Below are 23854 nucleotides of genomic sequence, written 5' to 3' on the forward strand. Positions count from 1 at the left end.
GTGTTAAGTGGCTTCTATCCCTACATAAGCCCAATCTGACATCATATAGGAATAAAAAGCCATAGGACACAGCGGCAGATAGAGACACAGGTGGTGGGGCTGGGTGGAGGGGGGGTCTCCGTCCTCCTCACGTCATCCACGGAATGACCCAGCAACCTGAGAGTGTCGAGGGAACGAGAAAAGAGACGGATGATAGATGGTGGGAGGGAAGGTAGACAGACAAGAAGAGAAGTGAGAGGTTATTTTCTCATTCAAGGACCTCAGAGCTCAAAGAGGACAGCGTCTGGGGAATACAATAGACATGCTTCTGAGTGTTATAAAGAGGCTGTGGTTCTCTCGCACACCATTGTTGTGTCCCAGAGGAGAATGTGATGACTTTACCGTGATAGAGTCAGGAAGGTCAGTGTGTTTAGATGGATTGCATTCCATTGTTTGCGTATGTGTCCCTGTTGTATGTGGACTGTTACATTCATCCAATGGGATTCTCAGTAGGTCCAGTGCTCCACTCAGCATGCCTTCTTCACTTTGCAAGTGGTCCATTCAATACACAACAAGAAGCTCTAGCCCCGTCTGCTCATTTGGACACGTTGGTTCATTGGTCAATCGCAAGTCTACATTTTATGTGGTGAATTTATATTGCAATACCATCCAATTATTTTGGCCATTATGTCATCAAAAGCCTGCAAAGTCAGGATGCCAAGTAGTTCGTTCTCTATGTGTAGGTGCATCCAAAGGTTAATAAGAAATCATCCACACCAAAACATGAATCATATCCCGTGTCAAAATGATGCACACGACTTCAGCAGAACATGTGTGCCATATGAATCACGTAATAGGACCGTTGAAAATGCAAGGAAATGTGTTTGTCAAATTAAGCTGTCAAAATTGTGACATGGGCACACTGACATGCATCATACTCGGCTGTTATTTTTGGTAGTCTGTGTTTAGTTCAGTGACATTCTCATACAAAAGCTCTGTACATGCTATGTACAAAACCATATGAACACCTGCTCTTTCCATGACAGACTGACCAGGTGAATACAGGTAAAAGTGATGATCCCTTATCACTTGTTAAATCCACTTCAATCAGTGTAGATGAAGGGGAGGAGACAAGTTAAAGAAGTTTTTTAAGCCTTGAGACAATTGAGACATGGATTGTGTCTGTGTGCCATTCAGAGGGTGAATGGACAAGACAAAATATTTAAGTGCCTTTGAACAGGGTATGGTAGTAGGTGCCAGGCGTACTGGTATGTGTGTCAAGAACTGCAAAGCTGCTGGGTTTTTCCCGCTCAAAAGTTTCCCTTGTGTATCAAGAATGGTCCACCACCCAAAGGACATCCAGCCAACTTGACACAACTGTGGGAAGCATTGGAGTCAAAATGAGCCAGCATCCCTGTGGAACGCTTTCGACACCTTGTAGAGTCCAGGCTGTTCTGAAGGAAAAAGGGGATGCAACTCAATATTAGGAAGGTGTTCCTAACATTTTGTACAATCAGTGTATAAATCAACTTCAAATGTGTTCCTAATGTTTTGTACACTCAGTGTACTTATTGACTATATTACCTTAATGATGTCCTTAGATTGATTGGACTCATTCGGCATATACAGGTGTCCTCCGTTGCTTCTGGTCAGCAACTGTGGGTCGATGAACACACAATTAAACAAGGAAACCAAGTAGCCTACTTTTCATCACAATCTAGCCTAGAAACGTGTCAAATAGAATGTGCGAGCGCCGCACACTGCTGTCAGGCGTCCTCGTATCGTCTGGTCTAGGAGGGAATTCTCCAGAGGCGCAGTGATGCAGGAGCATGACAGGAGCGCTTTGCACTTTGAAATAGAGTGACATTATCAGTAAGTTCTGGCCTTGAAATAGCATTGCATTTCTCTCTCTCTATCTCTCTCGCTTGCTCGCTCAGTCTATCCTTTCTCATTTGATCTGCCACTCTCCTTCTCTCTCCCTACTGCTCATACCTTTCTCTCTCCCTCTTTCTCTCATTCTCTCTTTTTCCCTTTCTCATTTGATCTGCCACTCTCCCTATATTTCTCTCTCTCCCTATATTTCTCTCTCTCTCTCCCTCTGTCAAATTTCTACCCTCTGTTCCTCTACCTCTCCCCCATTCTCTCTAATATATATATCTCTCATCACTAATTCTCCCCTTCCTCCTCTCTCTCTCGTTCCCTCTCTTCTACTTTACTCTTGCTCACTTCCCATTTTCTCCCCACTTCAATCACTCAGACGGAGGAAGTACAGGAGCATCATGGCAAAAACTGGAAGACTGGAAAATAGTTTTTACCCTCATACTATTAGGCTGCTGAATAGCCACCACTCCTGCTCCCCCCGCTACTCACCCTATGGTCCTTCCCCCGCTACCCCCCTATGGTCATTCCCCCGCTACTCCCCTACTGTGTGGTGAAACCAACCTCTCTCACCGTTAGCGAAACAAACCTGACTCTGGTCATTCCCCCGCTACTCCCCTTTTAGTCCCTCCCCCACTACTCCCCTATGGTCATTCCCCCGCTACTCCCCTATGGTTACCCCCCACCCTCCCCCTGCTACTCCCTCTATGGTCATTCCCCCTCTACTCCCCTTTTTGGTCATTCCTCTCCGCTAGGGGCTCCCCCTATGGTCATTTCCCCCAGTCTACTCCCCCTATGGTCATTCCCCCGCTACTCCCCCTATGGTCATTCCCCCCTCAGTGTTCTCACCATATGGTCATTAGAGGACCTAGAGGACCCCCGCTACTCACCATATGGTCATTCCCCCTCTACTCCCCTTTTGGTCATTCCTCCCCGCTAGTTTTTACCCCTATGGTCATAGCCACCACTCCTGCTCCCCCGCTACTCACCCCTTCCCCCGCTACTCCACCTATGGTCATTCCCCACGCTACTCCCTTTTTGGTCCCTCCCCCCTATGGTCATCCCCCCTGCTACTCCCCCTATGGTCATTCCTCTCCGCTACTCCCCTATGGTCCCCCCCGCTACTCACCTTATGGTCATTCCCCCGCTACTCCCCTATGGTCATCCCCCTACCCCTATGGTCATTCCCCCACTACTCCCCCTAAGGTCATCCCCCCGCTACTCCCCTATGGTCATTCCCCCACTACTCACCTACTCACCATATGGTTCTCCCCCGCTACTCACCCTATGGTCATTCCCTCCCGCCCCTATGGTCATTCCCCCCCTATGGTCATTCCCTCCGCTACTCACCCTATGGTCATTACCCCCGCTACCCCCTATGGTCATTCCACCCGCTACTCCCCTATGGTCATTCCCCCGCTACTCACCTTATGGTCATTCCCCCCGCTACTCACCCTATGGTCATTCCCCCCGCTACTCCCCTATGGTCATTCCCCCGCTACTCCCCTATGGTCATTCCCCCGCTACTCCCCTATGGTCATTCCCCCCCGCTACTCCCCCTATGGTCATTCCCCCCCGGTACTCCACCTATGGTCATTTTCCCCCCACCCCACCCCAAAATACTTTTACTCTGCCCCCACCACAACGACATTCATCACTGTAGCAGTTGTTAATATGTATATTATAGACTTTTTTATAATAATTTGTATCCCTTCAATGGTCATGATGCTCCCCCTATGGTCATTCCCACCAACCCCTAAACAGTCTTTCCTCTGCCTCCACCCCTATGGGCATGTAATTATTAATCACTGCTACAGTTATGATGTATACACTGCTATTTCTATTGTTGTTTTTTATTACCATTTCTATTATTTTCTATTATTCTAGTCCTGCATGTTGGAGCTCGGAGCCTAAGATTTTCACTGTAACCTGCAATCCCTGTACATGTAACAAACACTCTGAATCTCTCTCTCTCTCTCTCTTACTCATACTCCTCATCCTTTCCTCCCCAATCTCCCCTCCCTCTCTTGCTCCTTCCCCTCCCCTCTCTATCTTTCCCTCCTCTCCTACCCTCCCTCCCCTCTTTTCTTCACTCCTCTCCTCCCCTCCCTCCCCTCTCTATCTTTCCCTCCTCTCCTCCCCTCCCTCCCCTCTCTATCTTTCCCTCCTCTCCTACCCTCCCTCCCCTCTTTTCTTCCATCCTCTCCTCCCCTCCCTCCCCTCTTTTCTTCCCTCCTCTCCTCCCCTCCCTCCCCTCTCTATCTTTCCCTCCTCTCCTACCCTCCCTCCACTCTTTTCTTCCCTCCTCTCCTCCCCTCCCTTCCCTCTCTATCTTTTCCTCCTCTCCTCCCCTCCCTCCCTCCCCTCTCTATCTTTCCCTCCTCTCCTACCCTCCCTCCCCTCTTTTCTTCCCTCCTCTCCTACCCTCCCTCCCCTCTCTATCTTTCCCTCCTCTCCTACCCCTCCTCCCCTCTTTTCTTCCCTCCTCTCCTACCCCCTCCCCTCTTTTCTTCCCTCCTCTTCTACCCCCTCCCCTCTCTATCTTTCCCTCCTCTCCTACCCTCCCTCCCCTCTTTTCTTCCCTCCTCTCCTACCCCCTCCCCTCTTTTCTTCCCTCCCTCCTCTCCTACCCCCCCCTCTCTTTTCTTCCCTCCTCTCGACCTCTTCACTCCTGTCTTTCTGGCGGTATGGTATGTTTGGCTGCTGGCTGCTGTCTGGCTGCCGCTGAGGGAGGTTGGGAGATTGGGGCTAGATAAAGACAGGCTGCTGGTCAGCGGTAATGACATAAAGGCTGAGGGGCGAAGAGGTCGCCTCTATCGGGATTTTATGGCTCCAGCCTTAACAGATAAAGAAGGAGGGAGGGAGGGAGGGCGGTAGCGTGAAGGACAGAATGAACCAAACGATCCATCTGCATCATTCTCTGCATCGGAGAGAACCCTTCCTACATCACAAGCATAGAGGTTTATGATGTTTTTCTGCTAGGATGTTGTCTCTGAAATTACCACAGTGTTTTAAAAACACACAGAGAATAACGTATGAATAATGCAATACAAACAAGTTCCCCCGGCATGAACAAAGGAGACAAAGGAGTCTTTGAAAACTAACTCAGCCCGACAACCATCAAAACCACTATCTGCACCTTTAGAATTTTCATACAGTGGGAGTAGATGAGTAACTACACAGGAAAAGCTACCTTGGGACTCACACCTGAAAACAGGAGTTAAAGTAAGTAGGTCATTTACAGCAGTATAACATAAAAATGAACAAGGAGATACAGCCTATGAATAAACAGGTGAAGATAGTAACAAAATGAAATAGAGCAACATCAAGCCAGCATAGTTTCTTGGAACACAGAACAATAAAAACATATTAGAGCCCAGCCAGATATCCATTAGATCTTCTATTTAACAGAATCTCAGTGGGGAGCCTGGTGTCCTGCAGCGCCTATGGGGCCTTTATCTACAAGAACATTTGTAATTTTCCCAGTTACTTACAGCACAGGAACAGACAGTGCACAATAGCTAATAGTGGTTGTTTGATGTTCCAGATTTAGCAGGAGAAATAAACGGGGTTGCGATGCAGGGGCTATGTACATAAAGCAATCGCCTCGTGCTTCGCCTGGCCTCTGTGTTTGTGTGCTTGTATGTGCCTGACTGAAACAGTTGGCGCTGAACAGCTTGTTTCCACAGAAGTGCTGCCCTAATATGTATGGTAATCTGACATTTTCTATAAAGGTTCTAAGATAAATTGTTTGTTAACCGTTTAGTTGTCCAAAATAACAATGTTTGGATGAGTCTTTGAATATTTATTTGAAGTTTCGCCTACTGATATTTATTGCTATTCCAACAGTTTTCAGGCAGTGTGGAACCTCTATGGAAGATTCCGGATTTAAAACATGACCACTACAGACTTGGGTTCAAATACAATTGTACTTGAGTATCTGGTATATAAAATACTGGTTGAATCAACATTGTTTCAACGTTATTTGTCAACGTATTGTGATGTGGAATCTATGTTGAAAATACATTGGATTTTCAAAATGTCATCATTGACTAACTGTTGTTTTGGTGGTGAAACTTCAACTACAGAATTATGTCATCACAGTAACCAATTGTCAACATAGACCAACCTTGTATAAAATATGTTGAATTTGTACCTTTGAAACAATATCAGATCTTCAACGTTATATCCTCTATCAGAAAAAAAACAATAGGCTGGGCAGCACCTTCTACTGGAGAGTTGATTTATCTACAGCAGTGGTCACCAACATTTTCTGAGTCAAAATCCCTTTCGCAATCAAAAAGCAAGCCAAGATCTACTGCCCAGAATTCTTTTTTTATATTAACCTCACACAAACAGTTTTGTAGGAAAGAGGTTTGGGCAGTAGGCCTAATCATCATCACAGCATATTGGCTATATGATTGGCTTGCCAATATTGTTAATCAGACCATATTATATTTCAAAACTCAAGCTTTGATAACAAAATATATCAGTTGGTTTAGCACTAGTGAGGCACTGTGGAGCATAAATTTGAATAATTAGCATTTTTATTTTACTGGGCTGATGGTACCTGCATCTGATGGTCAACGAGGTCAAATCACAACGTCACTGGTCTTCAGGTCGAAAAGTCGGAGCTCTGGAAAGATGCCCGAGTTTCTGACTTGGAATTCTGAGTTGGATGACCGCTCAAAACAATTTTTCCCAACCGCCTTTCACGGTCCCTGTTCTCTCCTTCCTTTCCTCCGGTGAGACTAACCAGAGAGGGGACACCGTCTTCCACCTGATGGTGAAATTCGAGTCGCACCGCATCTGCCTAATCCACAAATGTTGTTCCTATGACCAGAGAAAGTTAAATATTCCTTAATATTAAAATCGTCATGAAGAGCTGCGAATAATAATTAAACGCAGGGATATCGATACTTGGCCACTCATTCATTGCAGTTGCAGCCCGAGCGGAAGTACGGAGAAGCGCGTTTTGTTGAATAAAAACAGTGAGTGCTGAATATAAACTTAAACATGAACTCACTCATAAAAACAGCAGCTCTTTGCTGTATTCGTTGACAGTCTCTCTGTGGTCATGGTTATTAAATCTTACGTTGGCTTGTAGCCTATTAAACTTGGCTATGGCCAGGGTCATGGAAGCTCTGTAGCCACGGTGATTTGAGCTATCCGATTGGGCAGCGCAGTAGATGTACTCAATTTAGTCACAGATTTGCCGGTCCACCGAGTAGGCAGAGTTTGTCTCATGGGAATACTTTGCTTACCCGGTGCGCAGGACTTTTGAATCAAGTGCACCTACCGGCAACAGCGCAACACGATTTTAAAAAATGAGCACAAGCCTTTATCGTTCCTTGGTTTTTCTACAGAAATATTTGGTGATCGACTAGGAATGCCTTGAAGATCGCGATCGACCGGTTGGCGACCACTGATCTACAGCTATCCATGTTGTCTCCCATCCAGGGTATTAACCAAGCCCAGCTATGATATTTGTCACAGACTACTACCAATGTGCTATTGTGAGTATAATTATTGAGAGATAATAACTAAATAGAGTCACTGCTCTTATCAAATTCATTCCAAAGGGTAGGTTTAACAGAGCAAATGAAATGCAACCATACTCTATTAGTTATATACTGTATCATCAATTATATTATTTAGGTCTGTATAGCATTTGCAAAGTCATCAACAGCTGTTGTTTCAATTCAACCCAGGGTTCAACAATAAATACATGTACTGTATCTGACATTGTACTGCCATTTTAACTTTGTTGTGCTTTTAAATGGTTGAAAGCACAATGATAAGACATTTAGATGACATCTAAACCAAAAATCAGACATTTTTTCCATTGGACTTCTATTGTGAAAGCATAGTGATAACACATTGGGAATTCAACGAACTTCCGACTGTCTTTTTGAGTGGGTGAATAAAGGTTGAAATCTCGTTGATCAACGTCTCAACCAAATATTACCAACATTTCCATGTTGAAATGACGTGGTGTGCCCGTTAGGATTAGAGTGTATATGAATCGGTGTACTTGAGTTCTTTAAATTCTTTATTTACACTTTATAAACTGACACAGGACTGTCTTATGTCAATAGAATGACAACTTTTATTTGATTTATTTCACCTTTATTTAACCAGGTAGGACAGTTGAGAACAAGTTCTCATTTACAATTGTGACCTGTCCAAGATAAAGCAAAGCAGTTCGACACATACAACAGAGTTACACATGGAGTAACTGGGATGCACTCTGTCCTTTTCATGGCTAGCGCTAATGGTCAGTTTGCCCACATCTCTCACTGCATCTCTCACTGCATCATCCACCCCCTCACCATCCGCCCCATTTCCCTTGACTCCACCCACCCCTCTCCACACCCCTTTCTCCACCTCCCTCCACACCCCTCCACCGGCGTAACACACCCACATCCAACTCGCCACCATCCGCCCCACTTCCCTTCCCCACACCCCTCCCTCCTCCACACACCCCTCTACCACCGCCATGCATTCGCTCAGCCTCTGTTCACGTTTCTTTTCCTGTGGCCGTCACAGAGAATCTTAAAGGATCGGAAATGTGATTTGGCATGATAGGATTTTCAGGGTGATTCTCTCTCAGAGCCTCTCAAAAAGAGCGTAATCCATGCTGTGACTAACTGAGTGGTTTACCAACACACTGTGAATGGCTGGCTGGCTGTCTAGCTGACTATGAGTTTTATCTGTGACCTGCTCTATTGTCTGACTGTCTGGGAGATTTCTCAAGCGTACATTCAATGCGTTCAGTTATGATAGGAATGGGAGCAAACGTTGGCCAACAGAAACTGTACTACCTGAACTTGTTCGGTAATACAGATGTTAGTGCTGAACGATTGGTGCTTTTTGAGGTTGGTTTCGGGTTAAATTATTTAAAAGAATATCACGTTTTTTTTATTTCGGTTTTGATCCTTTTTTTTACACATTAAATGCATTATGAAATAATGACATAAAAATGTTTGTTTTTTTAGCTTTTTAATGGAAATTATAAAGCCAAAAGCAGTGAACATTCAATTGTCTCTGTTAGTTCCACATTGGGTATACATCAACAGGAAATAGGAAATTACTATGAAATAATAAAATATTACTTAGTTTTTATTTGATGACTTAATTATTTTAATACTTTAAAGTCATCATCAAAAAATGAAAAGTCTTCATTTCATCTCTGCTCAGACAGTAGAAGCCTTCCAGCCAGACAACGTTATCTCTGTGCTCCCCATACTGTACTTTCTTTAGTCATCCTATTGAGCTAAGATAGCCTGCCTATATGTAAGTATACTGCAGAGCTGTCTGACGAAGTCATTTAGCTAGATCTTCAAAGTAGATAAGGCATACTTTCACAAACTGTCTCTATCCCTCTCTTTTGTCGTTGTGTTGTTTACATTCCTCTCTCATGCAGTCCATGTGGTCTGTGTGTATCTAACCTAAAGTAGCAGGCGTAAAAGTGCATCTCTCCATCTCTGTCTGAGACGGAAATGTAAAACTTGTAGTGTATTTCAGGTTTTAAAAAATGCTTCTGAAGATTATCATTTCCGTTTCGAAATGTCAGACTTGATTTTCCCTTACGAAAAAAATATATCAACCCATACAAAATGTCCATTAAATATAATCTACATAATAATTCACATTTCCTGTTGCTGCAGGATTATTTTTCCTGCTGTTGCAAATTGGTTCAAATTAAGAACCTACATCTGTAGCTCTCATTTAAATTAATTTTATCATTAGACAACGGGTGATTTTTGAGTAAATTAAGATAACCCTGCGTCATGTTCAGGAGGCACAGAATGGAAGGAAAACAGTCCAAAATGGTTGAAACAAGGATGTTCCATCTGAATCATGTCCATGATGTCGTTCTTGTTATCTGTTGCAAAATGTTTTACTACATTTTTTACTACAGTATGCCTTAATGAACATGACCCAAGTCTATAGTGGTCTTTCATTGGTTTAATAGAAGGCAGCAGGAGTGCGAGTGTCGGACGAAGTGCCATGTGCAACAGGATGACTCACCACAGCTGTGACACCTATCTGACCACCAGTATCACTCAACCCCGCACGACCGCGACCCGCTACGACACACACTCTGTGAGACAACACCTTTAAAAACCACTCTCCTCCACTGTTGCACTCAAAGTACTAACCAAAGCCTTATATTGAGAAATAAGGCGTAGGTACTAACCATCCACATGATAATTCACATTTCCTGTTGCTGCAGGATTATTTTCCTGCTGTAGCAAACTTAACCAAATTAAGTTCCTACATCTGTAGAGCAAATGAGCAATCTGTTAATTGAAAACTTTCTGTTAATGACAGTCCCCTTAAATCTAAGGTGAATACCCCCACACACAAGTGCAAACACACACAGACACACACAGACACATACGCACACACGCAGTTTCACAAACGCACACAAACACACACACCAGTGCTTTGCTGTGACAGAAAAGGATTACATTAACGATCAAGTTAAGACAGATGAAGCAGATTCTAGGTTCCAGACTCCCACTCCTGTCGATCTGTACTAGCATCTGAGAACTTAAACCCAACATACAAAAGGCATTCATGTCAATGAATGAACCCAAAATAGAACACCGGTAGGTAAGTGACTCGGTATACTCACCTGCTTGATTCCATTCATTCAGCCTATCCCGTTCTCTCTCCCTTTCTCCTTCTCTCTCTGTCTGTGTTTCAGACTCGGGCAGGAGTGTTCAGCTCGGTGTCGGGGACTGTGGGCTCAGCTGCAGACTGACATCATCTTTACTGGTGAGGAGGTTTTCTCCCTCCTGTTATCTGCACCCTCCTCCCTCTCTCTCTCTCTCTCTCTCTCTCTCTCTCTCTCTCTCTCTCTCTCTCTCTCTCTCTCTCTCTCTCTCTCTCTCACACACACTCACTCACTCACTCTGTACAATACATCTACCCATCCTCCTTCCCATGTCTTTCGCATTCTATTTCTCTCTCTTTCAAGCTCTTTTCTCAGAGTGTCATCGGTTTTAGCGTAGGCCAAGTCTGTGAGACACAATGGTGCTAAAACTAAGACTCAATCTTCAGAGGCAGGTGGTAGACTAAGCTTTACACTGCCTGCCAGACTTTCAGTATTTTAAATTAGTCCTCAGAATGGCTGAGGTTGGCTGTGCTCATGAGTGGCGCATTGGTCCAAGGCACTGCACCTCAGTGCAAGAGGCATCACTACAGACACCCTGGTTCAAATCCAGACTGTATCTCAGCCGTGATTGGGAGTCCCATAGGGTGGCACACAATTGGCCCAGTGTTGTCTGGGTTTGGCCAGTGTAGATTGTCATTGTAAATAGAAATGTGTTCTTAATTAACTGACTTGCCTAGTTAAATAAAGGCTGAAAAATATTTAACAATTTAAATAGTTTTCCTGGGATATATTATCTCCTAAATCCTAACCTCCATCTGCACTGATCTGAACATTATTAGATGAAAACAATATGGTAGGTTGGTAAGTTGACTAGGGAACCTGCTTTCAAATCAGTGTGGATGAAGGACAAGGGAAGAGGAAGCCTCATAGACTATTGAGATTCAACCCTGAGAGGAAGCCTGTGTAGACATTTGAGATTCAGCCATGGTCCCTGCTGTGGGGGAGCGCTCGTGGTGCTGCTGTCCATGGTGCTGATTACAGCTGAAGGCGACATCAGGAAGGACAGCGGTGACCCTGCATAGGCCTGCACCATATAGCCTTGAGAGAATGGGCAGATAAACCTGTTCTCGGTGGTGCAGAGCCTTAAGGAACACGCAGACACACACATACACACACACATAGATCCTCCCCTATCTCCCATGGGCATTTCTCTATGTCTCAACTAATTTAGGCTTACATTCTTCATGGTAAGGTAACAGTGGCAGGTGGGATTGAAATGGATTATCCCTATTAAAAGAATATGTGGTGCATATTACACTAAAACCCACACATACACAGCTTCCTACAGAACCACACACACAGGATCTCTTTCAAACTAACACTCCCGATGGGCGCAGCGATCTCAGTACTAGAGGTGTCATGACAGACCCAAGTTCGATCCTGGGCTGTATCACAACCGGCTGTGATCGGGAGTCCCATAGGGCGGCGCACAATTGTCTGGGTTAGGGGAGGGTTTGGCTTGGGTAGGCCGTCATTGTAAATAAGAATTTGTCCTTAACTGACTTGCCTAGTCAAAATAAAGGTTAAATATAAAATGAATGAATAAAAGACACACACACACCGACCCATAAAAAAGGCAGTGAGTGGTCTGACAGGTCTGGTTTAAGGTGGTGACAGAGAGAGAGACTGAGATGACATTCTGAATATTACCACTGCTCTGCCAGTCACACTGTGGACAGCTTTTTGTTGTCTTAAGAGGTAGCTTTTAAAATCTCTACTAGTTTCCATAGTGACACTTCTCCTTTGTGTGAGCGTGTGTGGCGGCGAGGGGGGGGGGTTGTACGTGTGTGTGTGTGTGTGTGTGTGTGTGTGTGTGTGTGTGTGTGTGTGTGTGTGTGTGTGTGTGTGTGTGTGTGTGTGTGTGTGTGTGTGTGTGTGTGTGTGTGTGTGTGTGTGTGTGTGTGTGTGTGTGTGTGTGTGTGTGTGTGTGTGTGTGTGTGTGTGAGAGAGAGTGAAAGGAAGAGAAAGAGAGAGAAATAATCTGGTGGACCGATATCCGTTTGCTTTAAAAATCATGCATATATGCGTCAAAACCTAGTTCTTGGAACAATTTCAATGCCACATATTTCCCATTTTTTCCCTTGCTATGCCAAGGAGTCACTTTGTTTTGTACAATCCATTGTTTTAAATTTTTTTCATTTTCACCGTAACTCATTATTGGAGATACATTGGAAATGGAAAAAGCCAGATGGTGTTTATTTTGTAGGTCATTTTTATGTAAAAGGACGCATGAGCGCCACCATGTGAAGTTCATATAACCATGTCAAATGAAAGCAGAATGGAATGGTCCTTTTGGTGGTCAAACAGAATGGAAAAGGTGTCTACGAAGAAAAGAAAATCACAAAAAGTATTAGAAATACATCAAAACATAATACTGTTGAAGTAAAGACCCCTGCTAACTGATGTCAACATTTACAGTACCTTCAGAAAATATTCATACCACTTGACTTATTCCACATTTTGTTGGGTTACAGCCTGAATTCAAAATGGATTCATTTGTTTTTTCCCTCACCCATCTGTACACAATAACCCATAATGACAAAGTGAAAACATGTTCTTAGAAATGTTAGCAAATTTATTGAAAATGAAATTCGGAAATATCTAATTTACCTAAGTATACACTATCTAGAACCTAAAAGGGTTTTTCAGCTGTCCCCATAGGAAAAGACCTTGAAGAACCCTTTTTGGTTTCCAGGTAGAACCTTTTTGGGTTCCATATAGAACCCTTTCCACAGAGGGTTTTACATGGAATTCAAGAGGGTTCAACCTGGAACCAAAAAAGATTCTCCATGGAACCTTCTTTTCAGTTTTACTTTAGTGCCTTATTGCAAACAGGATGCATGTTTTGGGATATATTTATTCTGTACAGGCTTCCTTCTTTTCACTCTGTGATTTAAGTTAGTATTGTGGAATAACTACAATGTTGTTGATCCCTCCTCAGTTTTCTCTTATCACAGCCATTAAACTCTGTAACTGTTTTAAAGTCACCGTTGGCTTCATGGTAAAATCCTTGAGCAGTTTTCTTCCTCTCCATCAACTGAGTTAGGAAGGACGCCTGTATCTTTGTAGTGACTGGGTGTGTTGATACACCATCCAAAGTGTAATTTATTACTTCACAGTACTCAAAGGAATATTCAATGACTGTACTTTTCTTTTACCCATCCACCAATAGGTGTCTTTCTTTGTTAGGCATTGGAAAACCTCCCTGGTCTTTGTGGTTGAATCTGGGTTTGAAATTCACTGCTCGACTGAGGGACCTTACAGATAGTTGTATTTGTGAGATACAGAGATTAGGTAGTCATTCAAAAATGATGTTGAACACTATTAGTCCATGCAATTTATGTGACTTGTTGAGCACATTTTTACTCCTTGACTCATTTAGGCTTGTCATAATTAAGGGGTTGAAATGATTGTCTCAAGACATTTCAGATTTTCATTTGTTATTAATTTCTAAACATGTGTAGGCCAGTGATACAGAATCTCAATAAATACATGTTTTATCCAGGCTGTTACACAACAACATGTGGAAAAAGTCAAAGGGTGTGAATACTTTCTGAAAGCACTGTATGTTTAGTTTGGGATAAATGATTTGCCTTGTGTAAGTTTAAGAAACATTACCTTGAGCCTTGAAATGTAATTTCAAATTTCTCTCCCTCATGAGGAGGGAGGGTAATGAAAGTTCACAGAAGAAACAAGTAAAAGGTAGACTTTACCAATTAGTTATAGTGTTTTTGCTGATATCTATTTGGTTTATAAATTATTAAGTGATTAAAAACTCGAAATTCTGTTACCACATTGGTAACGGCATTTCACAAAAACCTGTAATGGAATTACTGCAATTGAATTGGCTACAATGGGAGATCCAGCAAGGTCACCCGTAATACAAGTCAGTATTCGATGTCCATCCATGTCTGAGGATGACAGAAGATGATGTGGCAACCAGCCACTAGGGGCAACAGTGAGCGCTGTTTCCTTCAAGTAGGTTTAAATTCTGCTCGGGTGTTGTGGATAGGGATTGCAGATGGGCGTAAGCATCTTCCTCTTCCTCTGAGTTTGTGAATTTGAATCCAACAATAGAAAGTTATTTTTGTTTTAAGCCTATCACAAACCTTAAACCTTACCTTAAACATTCTGAGTTAATGCTTAACCTTAAAAATGTGGAGTTAATGTCTAAACTTAACCTTAAACATTTCGGGAATTTGACGTTTGGAACAACTTCGAAATATGACGTTTGAGAAACATGGCTGAACGTCTAATTCTGACTTGCGACTGTGAGAGCTGGTAGGGGAAAACATAGCAATCACAAACCATAGTTGGGTCAAGTCCTCCCTTCCACTAGCATACTATTATATTCAACTGATAACTGTTTTCTTTCTGTCATCTGGTGTCGAATGCAAGATGTGAAAACACTCAGGACAATTCCTCCCTCCCTCTCTCTCTCCCTCCCTCCCTCTCTCCCTCCCTCCCTCTGTCTCACTCTCTCTTTTCTCTCGGTCTCCAGTTAATTTCACTTCTCCCGGCTCTTATTGACACCTACCCATGAGCCCCCTCTCTTTCTGTTTACTGTAACCAGAATCCTTACACTCTGTGCACCGACCGACACCGGACATCCATTGACATTGAAATTTGATCAGTCCTCCCTAGACTTGAATGTTTGTGTTTTGATATAGTCCAGAACAGCTGTAATTTCAACGTCCACAGATGTTGATTTTTGGTCTGGTCTAGACTGGCCTTGATTTGGCCCAAACATATGTCCAGTCTGGACCAGACCAAATCTGAACCAATCATGTTTCACAAGTGTGGAGAGCACCATACATAAAGTACAATGCTTTACATTACAGTACAGTAAAGTTTTTTGTAAAGTTGACCAGAGTAGAGTAGAGTTCAGTAAAGTACAGTAAATGAAAACAAAGTTGAGGAGAGTATAGTTCAGTACCAGGGTTTCCATTAGCTGGTAATTAACAGCTTTTGGCCAATTTAGCAAATTGTTCTCCCCACGCTGCAGACACTATTTCGGTCCACTCATACAGGAGTAGTAAAGGACCATTGCACTTATTTTGTGGAGAATTTTTGAAATTAAAACATTTGTATATATATTTGTATATATATTTGTATATACCCCTATTACCAGCCTGTTCAACCTCTCTTTCATATCGTCTGAGATCCCCAAGGATTGGAAAGCTGCCGCAGTCATCCCCCTCTTCAAAGGGGGAGACACCCTGGACCCAAACTGTTACAGACCTATATCCATCCTGCCCTGCCTATCTAAGGTCTTCGAAAGCCAAGTCAACAAACAGGTCACTGACCATCTCGAATCCCACTGTACCTTCTCCGCTGTGCAATCTGGCTTCCGAGCCGGTCACGGGTGCACCTCAGCCACACTCAAGGTACTAAACGATATCATAACCGCCATCGATAAAAGACAGTACTGTGCAGCCGTCTTCATCGACCTTGCCAAGGCTTTCGACTCTGTCAATCACCATATTCTCATCGGCAGACTCAGTAGCCTCGGTTTTTCGGATGACTGCCTTGCCTGGTTCACCAATTACTTTGCAGACAGAGTTCAGTGTGTCAAATCGGAGGGCATGCTGTCCGGTCCTCTGGCAGTCTCTATGGGGGTGCCACAGGGTTCAATTCTCGGGCCGACTCTTTTCTCTGTGTATATCAATGATGTTGCTCTTGCTGCGGGCGATTCCCTGATCCACCTCTACGCAGACGACACCATTCTATATACTTTCGGCCCGTCATTGGACACTGTGCTAACTAACCTCCAAACAAGCTTCAATGCCATACAACACTCCTTCCGTGGCCTCCAACTGCTCTTAAACGCTAGTAAAACCAAATGCATGCTTTTCAACCGATCGCTGCCTGCACCCGCATGCCCGACTAGCATCACCACCCTGGATGGTTCCGACCTTGAATATGTGGACATCTATAAGTACCTAGGTGTCTGGCTAGACTGCAAACTCTCCTTCCAGACTCATATCAAACATCTCCAATCAAAAATCAAATCAAGAGTCGGCTTTCTATTCCGCAACAAAGCCTCCTTCACTCACGCCGCCAAGCTTACCCTAGTAAAACTGACTATCCTACCAATCCTCGACTTCGGCGATGTCATCTACAAAATGGCTTCCAACACTCTACTCAGCAAACTGGATGCAGTATACCACAGTGCCATCCGTTTTGTCACTAAAGCACCTTATACCACCCACCACTGCGACTTGTATGCTCTAGTCGGCTGGCCCTCGCTACATATTCGTCGCCAGACCCACTGGCTCCAGGTCATCTACAAGTCCATGCTAGGTAAAGCTCCGCCTTATCTCAGTTCACTGGTCACGATGGCAACACCCATCCGTAGCACGCGCTCCAGCAGGTGTATCTCACTGATCATCCCTAAAGCCAACACCTCATTTGGCCGCCTTTCGTTCCAGTACTCTGCTGCCTGTGACTGGAACGAATTGCAAAAATCGCTGAAGTTGGAGACTTTTATCTCCCTCACCAACTTCAAACATCAGCTATCTGAGCAGCTAACCGATCGCTGCAGCTGTACATAGTCTATTGGTAAATAGCCCACCCATTTTCACCTACCTCATCCCCATACTGTTTTTATTTAATTACTTTTCTGCTCTTTTGCACACCAATATCTCTACCTGTACATGATCATTTATCACTCCAGTGTTAATCTGCAAAATTGTAACTATTCGTCTACCTCCTCATGCCTTTTGCACACATTGTTTATAGACTCCCCTTTGTTTTCTACTGTGTTATTGACTTGTTAACTGTTTATTCCATGTGTAACTCTGTGTTGTCTGCTCACACTGCTATGCTTTATCTTGGCCAGGTCGCAGTTGTAAATGAGAACTTGTTCTCAACTAGCCTACCTGGTTAAATCTGAAATAAAAAATAAATAAAAATATATATATATAGAGATATATATAGAGAGAGATAGATATAGATATATATATATATATATATATACAGTACCAGTATATAAAATAGATATATATATATTGGATACAGTACACCTACTCACCTACTCAAGGGTTTTTCATTATTTGTACTATTTTCTACATTGTAGAATAGTAGTGAAGACATCAAAACTATGAAAGAACACATACAGAATCATGTAGTAACCAAAAAAGTGTTAAACAAATCAAAATATATTTTAGATTTCAGATTCTTCAAAGTAGCCACCCTTTGCCTTGATGACAGCTTTGCACACTCTTGGCATTCTCTCAACCAGCTTCACCTGGAATGCTTTTCCAACAGTCTTGAAGGAGTTCCCACATATGCTGAGCACTTCTTGGCTACTTTTCCTTCACTCTGCGGTCCAACTCATCCCAAACCATCTCAATTGGGTTGAGGTCGGGTGTTTGTGGAGGCCAGGTCATCTGATGCAGCATTGGGCAGTAGGCAACGTTTTTGGGACATTAAATGTGTGTACTGTTAGATGAATACATGGTATTAGCAGTGGGTATTATCTTTAAAGTTAGTGATCTAGCTAATGTGTTTTGAGTTTCCCCTTACTCAGGGAGCATGTGTGTTGAGTGGTGGGGTGTTGTCTGTGCATGCATGTGTGCGTGTGAAAGCGTGCATGCGTAAATCTCATTATGTGTGTCTGTCATTGTGTGTGTGTGTGTGTGTGTGTGTGTGTGTGTGTGTGTGTGTGTGTGTGTGTGTGTGTGTGTGTGTGTGTGTGTGTGTGTGTGTGTGTGTGTGTGTGTGTGTGTGTGTGTGTGTGTGTGTGTGTGTGTGTGTGTGTGTGTGTGTGTGTGTGTGTGTGTGTAAATCTCTACTCATGGCCCAGTAGGAATCAGCGCAGAGAAAAAGGCTTAGCCCCCCACCATCTCAGCCAGTCAGCCGGGTTCCACATCAGTGAGTCAAAATCAGGAGCAAGGACATCTTTAAGCAGCCATCACACAGTGTGTTGACAAATCATGGCAGGATTGTCTAAACAGAAACGTCCACCATACTGGGGTGTCACAACATTGGGCTCTTGCTACACCTGACATGCATAATTGAATGATTTATGAGCTAAATTATTCCAGTAAGCAGGGTAAAGCTTTTTCATTTATTGTCTAGCATGCGTGATATTACAGTGACCTTAACCCTTGTCAAGAGGTTCAGTTCTTCTGGCATAGCGGCTAAGATGTTAGCAAATATGTTTTGTAACTAAACCAAGAAAGACCATAGCCTGTTGTTTCCAATGGGAACAAATAAGTCATAGTGGGCAGAACAAGCAAGGAGGTGAGCAGAGCCAAACACGAGCTAGCGAGATCCTGTTGGCACGTTCTAGCATTAATCTGCATATTTCCGTTAGGGAATGCCTCCTCTGAAGTGCGCGTGTGCAATGATTCAATTCGCCTTGGCGCTCCTTCGAAACAACGCGATTTTTTAAAACTTTCACAAAGGTTAAAGTCTACAAAACTTAGTCCACTCTGTTCATAACAGATTATAGTTTTGGGGACAGAAAACTGTATTGAGATCAAATGTTTCAATGATGAGAACATTTGCAGAATGTCGGCCAAAATCCATCTGGTTCCATCTTCTTCCACCGGTGCGCTTCCTCTCACTACCATATTTGTTAGGGAATGCCTACCATATTTGTTAGGGAATGCCTACCATATTTGTTAGGGAATGCCTACCATATTTGTTAGGGAATGCCTACCATATTTGTTAGGGAATGCCTACCATATTTGTTAGGGAATGCCTACCATATTTGTTAGGGAATGCCTACCATATTTGTTAGGGAATGCCTACCATATTTGTTAGGGAATGCCTACCATATTTGACAGTGAGTGGAAACGGTAAGCGGATGCTTCACATTTATACATCCGGGAAATATCTGTCTCAGTGTTCTATCTGAACTGATTTTTATTTTTTTTCCTGTTGAGATCATCTTTGCTATTATTTATGTACTATGTTTTTTTTCGTAACATATCCTAAATTAACAAGACATCTCAAAGCATTACTACCCCAGCACTGCCCCAACACAACCCCAGCACTGCCCCAACACAACCCCAGCACTTCCCCAACACAACCCCAGCACTGCCCCAACACAACCCCAGCACTGCCCCAACACAACCCCAGCACTGCCCCAACACAACCCCAGCACTGCCCCAACACAACCCCAGCACTGCCCCAACACAACCCCAGCACTTCCCCAACACAACCCCAGCACTGCCCCAACACAACCCCAGCACTGCCCCAACACAACCCCAACACAACCCCAGCACTGCCCCAACACAACCCCAGCACTGCCCCAACACAATCCCAGCACTTCCCCAACACAACCCCAGCACTGCCCCAACACAACCCCAGCACTGCCCCAACACAACCCCAGCACTGCCCCAACACAACCCCAGCACTGCCCCAACACAACCCCAGCACTTCCTAGGAAGTGTAGACTCTTCCCTACAGTTCGAATTGTCATGAAATAGTCTGCGCAGCAAACTGTCTAACATCTGAATGTGACGTTCAGCTGTGCTATTGCATTACATTGGATATTTTCTCCATGTGGTAGCAGTAGGTAAGTGGAAGTTCCTGACATGAACTGGTTCAACTGACAGTTCATCAGAGAGAGAGAGAGAGCGAGCGAGAGAGACGAAGAGACAGTAAGACAGAGAAGCAGTGGAACGGGACAACTCGTGTCAGTCTTGCTGATTGATGTCGGTCTCAACTGCAGTCCAAACAGCAGGAGACTCAGACTCTCTGTCGGAGATGCAGCATGTCTCCACCGGTCCATCTATAGGCATCTCTTTAAAAGAACCATCAACAACCGTGTAAGTTGTCTAAAAAGTGTCTACAAAGTCTAATAAGACAATGTCTGGCTTTAAGTTTCAGCCTTCTGGCAATGCAGACAGGGTGTTAGTTATAGTATGTAACTCCTACAGCTTTGTGAATTTAACCTCCATTTTGTAACAATACTCATATTACTATCTGCAATTCTGATTATGTAGTACTTTCTCCTAGTACTGGTTAAGGAAGTTTTTTGTAGGTGTGTGTGTGCGTGCAAATGTTGGGAAATATTTCGGAGCTTATAGTCCTTTCTTTACTTTTCTATTTTGTCTTGAATCAATCCCCGGAGTATAACAATACCTATTTCTCTGTGTATAATTGGACTGGATGACAGGCACATCTGAACTCAACAGATGAAAGCCTCTCCTGACAATAGAGTGTCTGGCCTGTGTCATGACTTGAATGACTAGGAGATTGCAACGCTGATACACACACACACACTCACTGGCTCACACGCACACTGACAGACACACTAATGGGCACACAAACACACACAAAGACACACACACACACCTGAACAATGATATGTTCAGAGACGTACACAAACATCCTCAACCATGGCCATACAGTTCCTACAGAAAGTATTCACACCCGTAGACTTTTCCCACATTTTGTTGTGTTGCACCCTGAATTTAAAAATCATTTCATTTACATTTTGTGCCACTGATCTACACACAATACCCCACAATGTCAAAGTGTAATTTAGTTTTTAGACATTTTTTACAAGTGAATAAAAAACGTAAAGCTGAAATGTCTTTAGTCAATAAATATTCAACCCTTTTGTTATGGCAAAGCCTAAATAAGTTCAGGAGTAGAAACGTGCTTAACAAGTCACATGGACTGTTGCAATAATAGTGGTTAACATGGTTTGTGAATGATTAAACCATCTGTGTATCCGACACATACAATTATCTGTCCACAAAGACCAGGGAGGTTTTCCAATGCCTTGTAAAGACGGGCACTTATTGCTTGATGGGTAAAATAAATACAAAAATAAGTTGACACTGAATATCCCTTTGAGCATGGTGAAGTTATTCATTACAGGCTGACCACGCCGCTCTCGTCATGTGCACGAGCGTTGCAAAATACATTTAGAAATCTATGTTATTCAATTATTACACTCACACTGCTCGCACGCACCAACCAGCATCTGCGTTGCCAAGGGCTAAAATAGAAGTCAGTTCTATTACTGACGCAGATCGCGTTGCAAGTCCTGCCTCTCCCATCTCCTCATTGGTTTATAGAAGCAGGTACCCACGGGCCATCTCCTCATTGGTTATGCCCATGTGGGTGACTGAAAGATGAACGAGGTCGGTGGCGGTAATGCACCTAATTTATGAAAGTTGCCAATCGCAATATAAAGTCCAGAGAATAAAAAGCCTGGAAGGAGGAGAGATGACTAGAAACGATTCGGTTCACCGTTTTATGTGTGGATTAGTTGTCGGAGTAGAGGACCTTGTGCATTTCAGGTAAAATAACAACTCAATGTTTATATCCCAGGACAAATTAGCTAGCAACAGCAAGTTAGCTAAATAAGACAAATTAGCTAGCAAGTGCAAGCTAAAAAAAATTGCCGTAAAGGTTTAATGCTTTTCGACCTGTCCCCAAATTAATGTAATTGGTTCAGAGTTTGTTTAGATTGTTTTCACCTGCGTGTTGTGATCGCGTTTGGTGTGGGGGGACAAAATAAATTCATGCACGGTGGCGCACACGCGCAGCCGGTATAGGTTCGGCTTTGGATGGTGTATCATTAGACCCAATCACTACAAAGATACAGGCGTCCTTCCTAACTCAGTTAATGGAGAGGAAGTAAACCGCTCAGGGATTTCACTATGAGGCCAATGGTGATATTAAAACAGTTAGAGTTTAATGGCTGTGATAGGAGAAAACTGAGGATGGATCAACAACATAGTAGTTACTCCACAATACTAACCTAAATGACAGAGTGAAAAGAAGGAAGTCTGTGTAGAATAAATATACTCCAAAACCTGCATCCTGTTTGCCATAAGGCACTAATGTAATACTGTCATACCTTTTTGTCCTGAATACAAAGCGTTATGTTTGGGGCAAATCCAACAGATCACTGAGTATCACTCTTCATATTTTCAAGCATGATGGTGGCTGCATCATGTTATGGATATGCTCGTCATTGGCAATGACTAGGGAATTTTCTTTGGAATAAAAATAAATGGAATAGAGCTAAGCACAGGCAAAATGAGAATACCTGGTTCAGTCTGCTTTCCAACAGACACATTTGGAGACAAATTCACCTTTCAGCAGGACAATAACCTAAAACACAAGGCCAATATACACTGGAGTTGCTTACCAAGATGACATTAAATGTTCTTGAGGGGCCTAGTTACAGTTTTGACAAAAACCGTCTTCAAAATCTATGGCAAGACTTGATCACTTGCAAAACCCCAGACATTTGTCATAAAATAGTAGAATAATGCTTGCTCTGCATATTGTCAGTGCAGACTGTAAGTTTGAACAGTTGCCAGCATAACAAATTATTATTCACTTTTTCAGCAATTCTCGCTTCGATATTTATACATGGACACACACACAGGGACACACACACACACACACACACACACACAGGGACACACACACACAGGGACACACGCACACATGCACACACTCACGCATGCACGCACACACACACACACACACACACACACACACACACACACACACACACACACACACACACAGACACACACACACACACACACACACACACACACACACACACACACACACACAGTCTCACACACACACACACACACACACACACACACACACACACACAGACTGTGAACCAAAAGACTGGGAATCAATTTTCAAACAGCACTCAAGGGGGCATTAGTAAACAAAGCAACTGCAATCCCAACTTTCCAAACAGAAAAACCTTCCAAAAGCACAAAGTGTTTCTGCGTCATTGTATTTGATGTTTACTTTGTTGCCAGGGAAACCACCATTACCCAAACATCTCCACTTTGACAGACATTTACATTAAAAGCGTTGTCTCCCTCCCCTCTCACTCTATCTCTGTCTGTCTCTCTCTGTCTCCCATATTGCTCTCTCTCCCTCTTTCAATCTCCCTCCCTCTCCCATCAGTCCAGTTCCTATCAAGCACCCTACCACTGAGTAAACATTTCAGGGAAATTGTGTAAACTTCCCAGACAAATGTTTTTATCTCCAGAAGAGAAGCCCATGCATACATAAGAGGATAAATTCACTCTTTGAGTCAAATAAGATCAAAGTAAAAGCCCATTCTTATTCTACATTATTTTTAACGTATATTAAAATGACAGTGACCACTATGTGGTACAGTACATGATACAATACTGCTTCTAGTTTGAAAATGAAATCATTCTCAAAATACAATATTGATTTACCACTCTCCAGTTGACTCCAGTTAAGTTTTGCAATGATGTCCCATGTGTGTCTGTGTAGAGGCATATACTGTCTACATGGGAAAGACCAGTTTACATGGAGAAATAAAACACA

Source organism: Oncorhynchus tshawytscha, linkage group LG06 (assembly GCF_018296145.1).
Source record: "Oncorhynchus tshawytscha isolate Ot180627B linkage group LG06, Otsh_v2.0, whole genome shotgun sequence".
Classification (NCBI taxonomy): domain Eukaryota; kingdom Metazoa; phylum Chordata; class Actinopteri; order Salmoniformes; family Salmonidae; genus Oncorhynchus; species Oncorhynchus tshawytscha.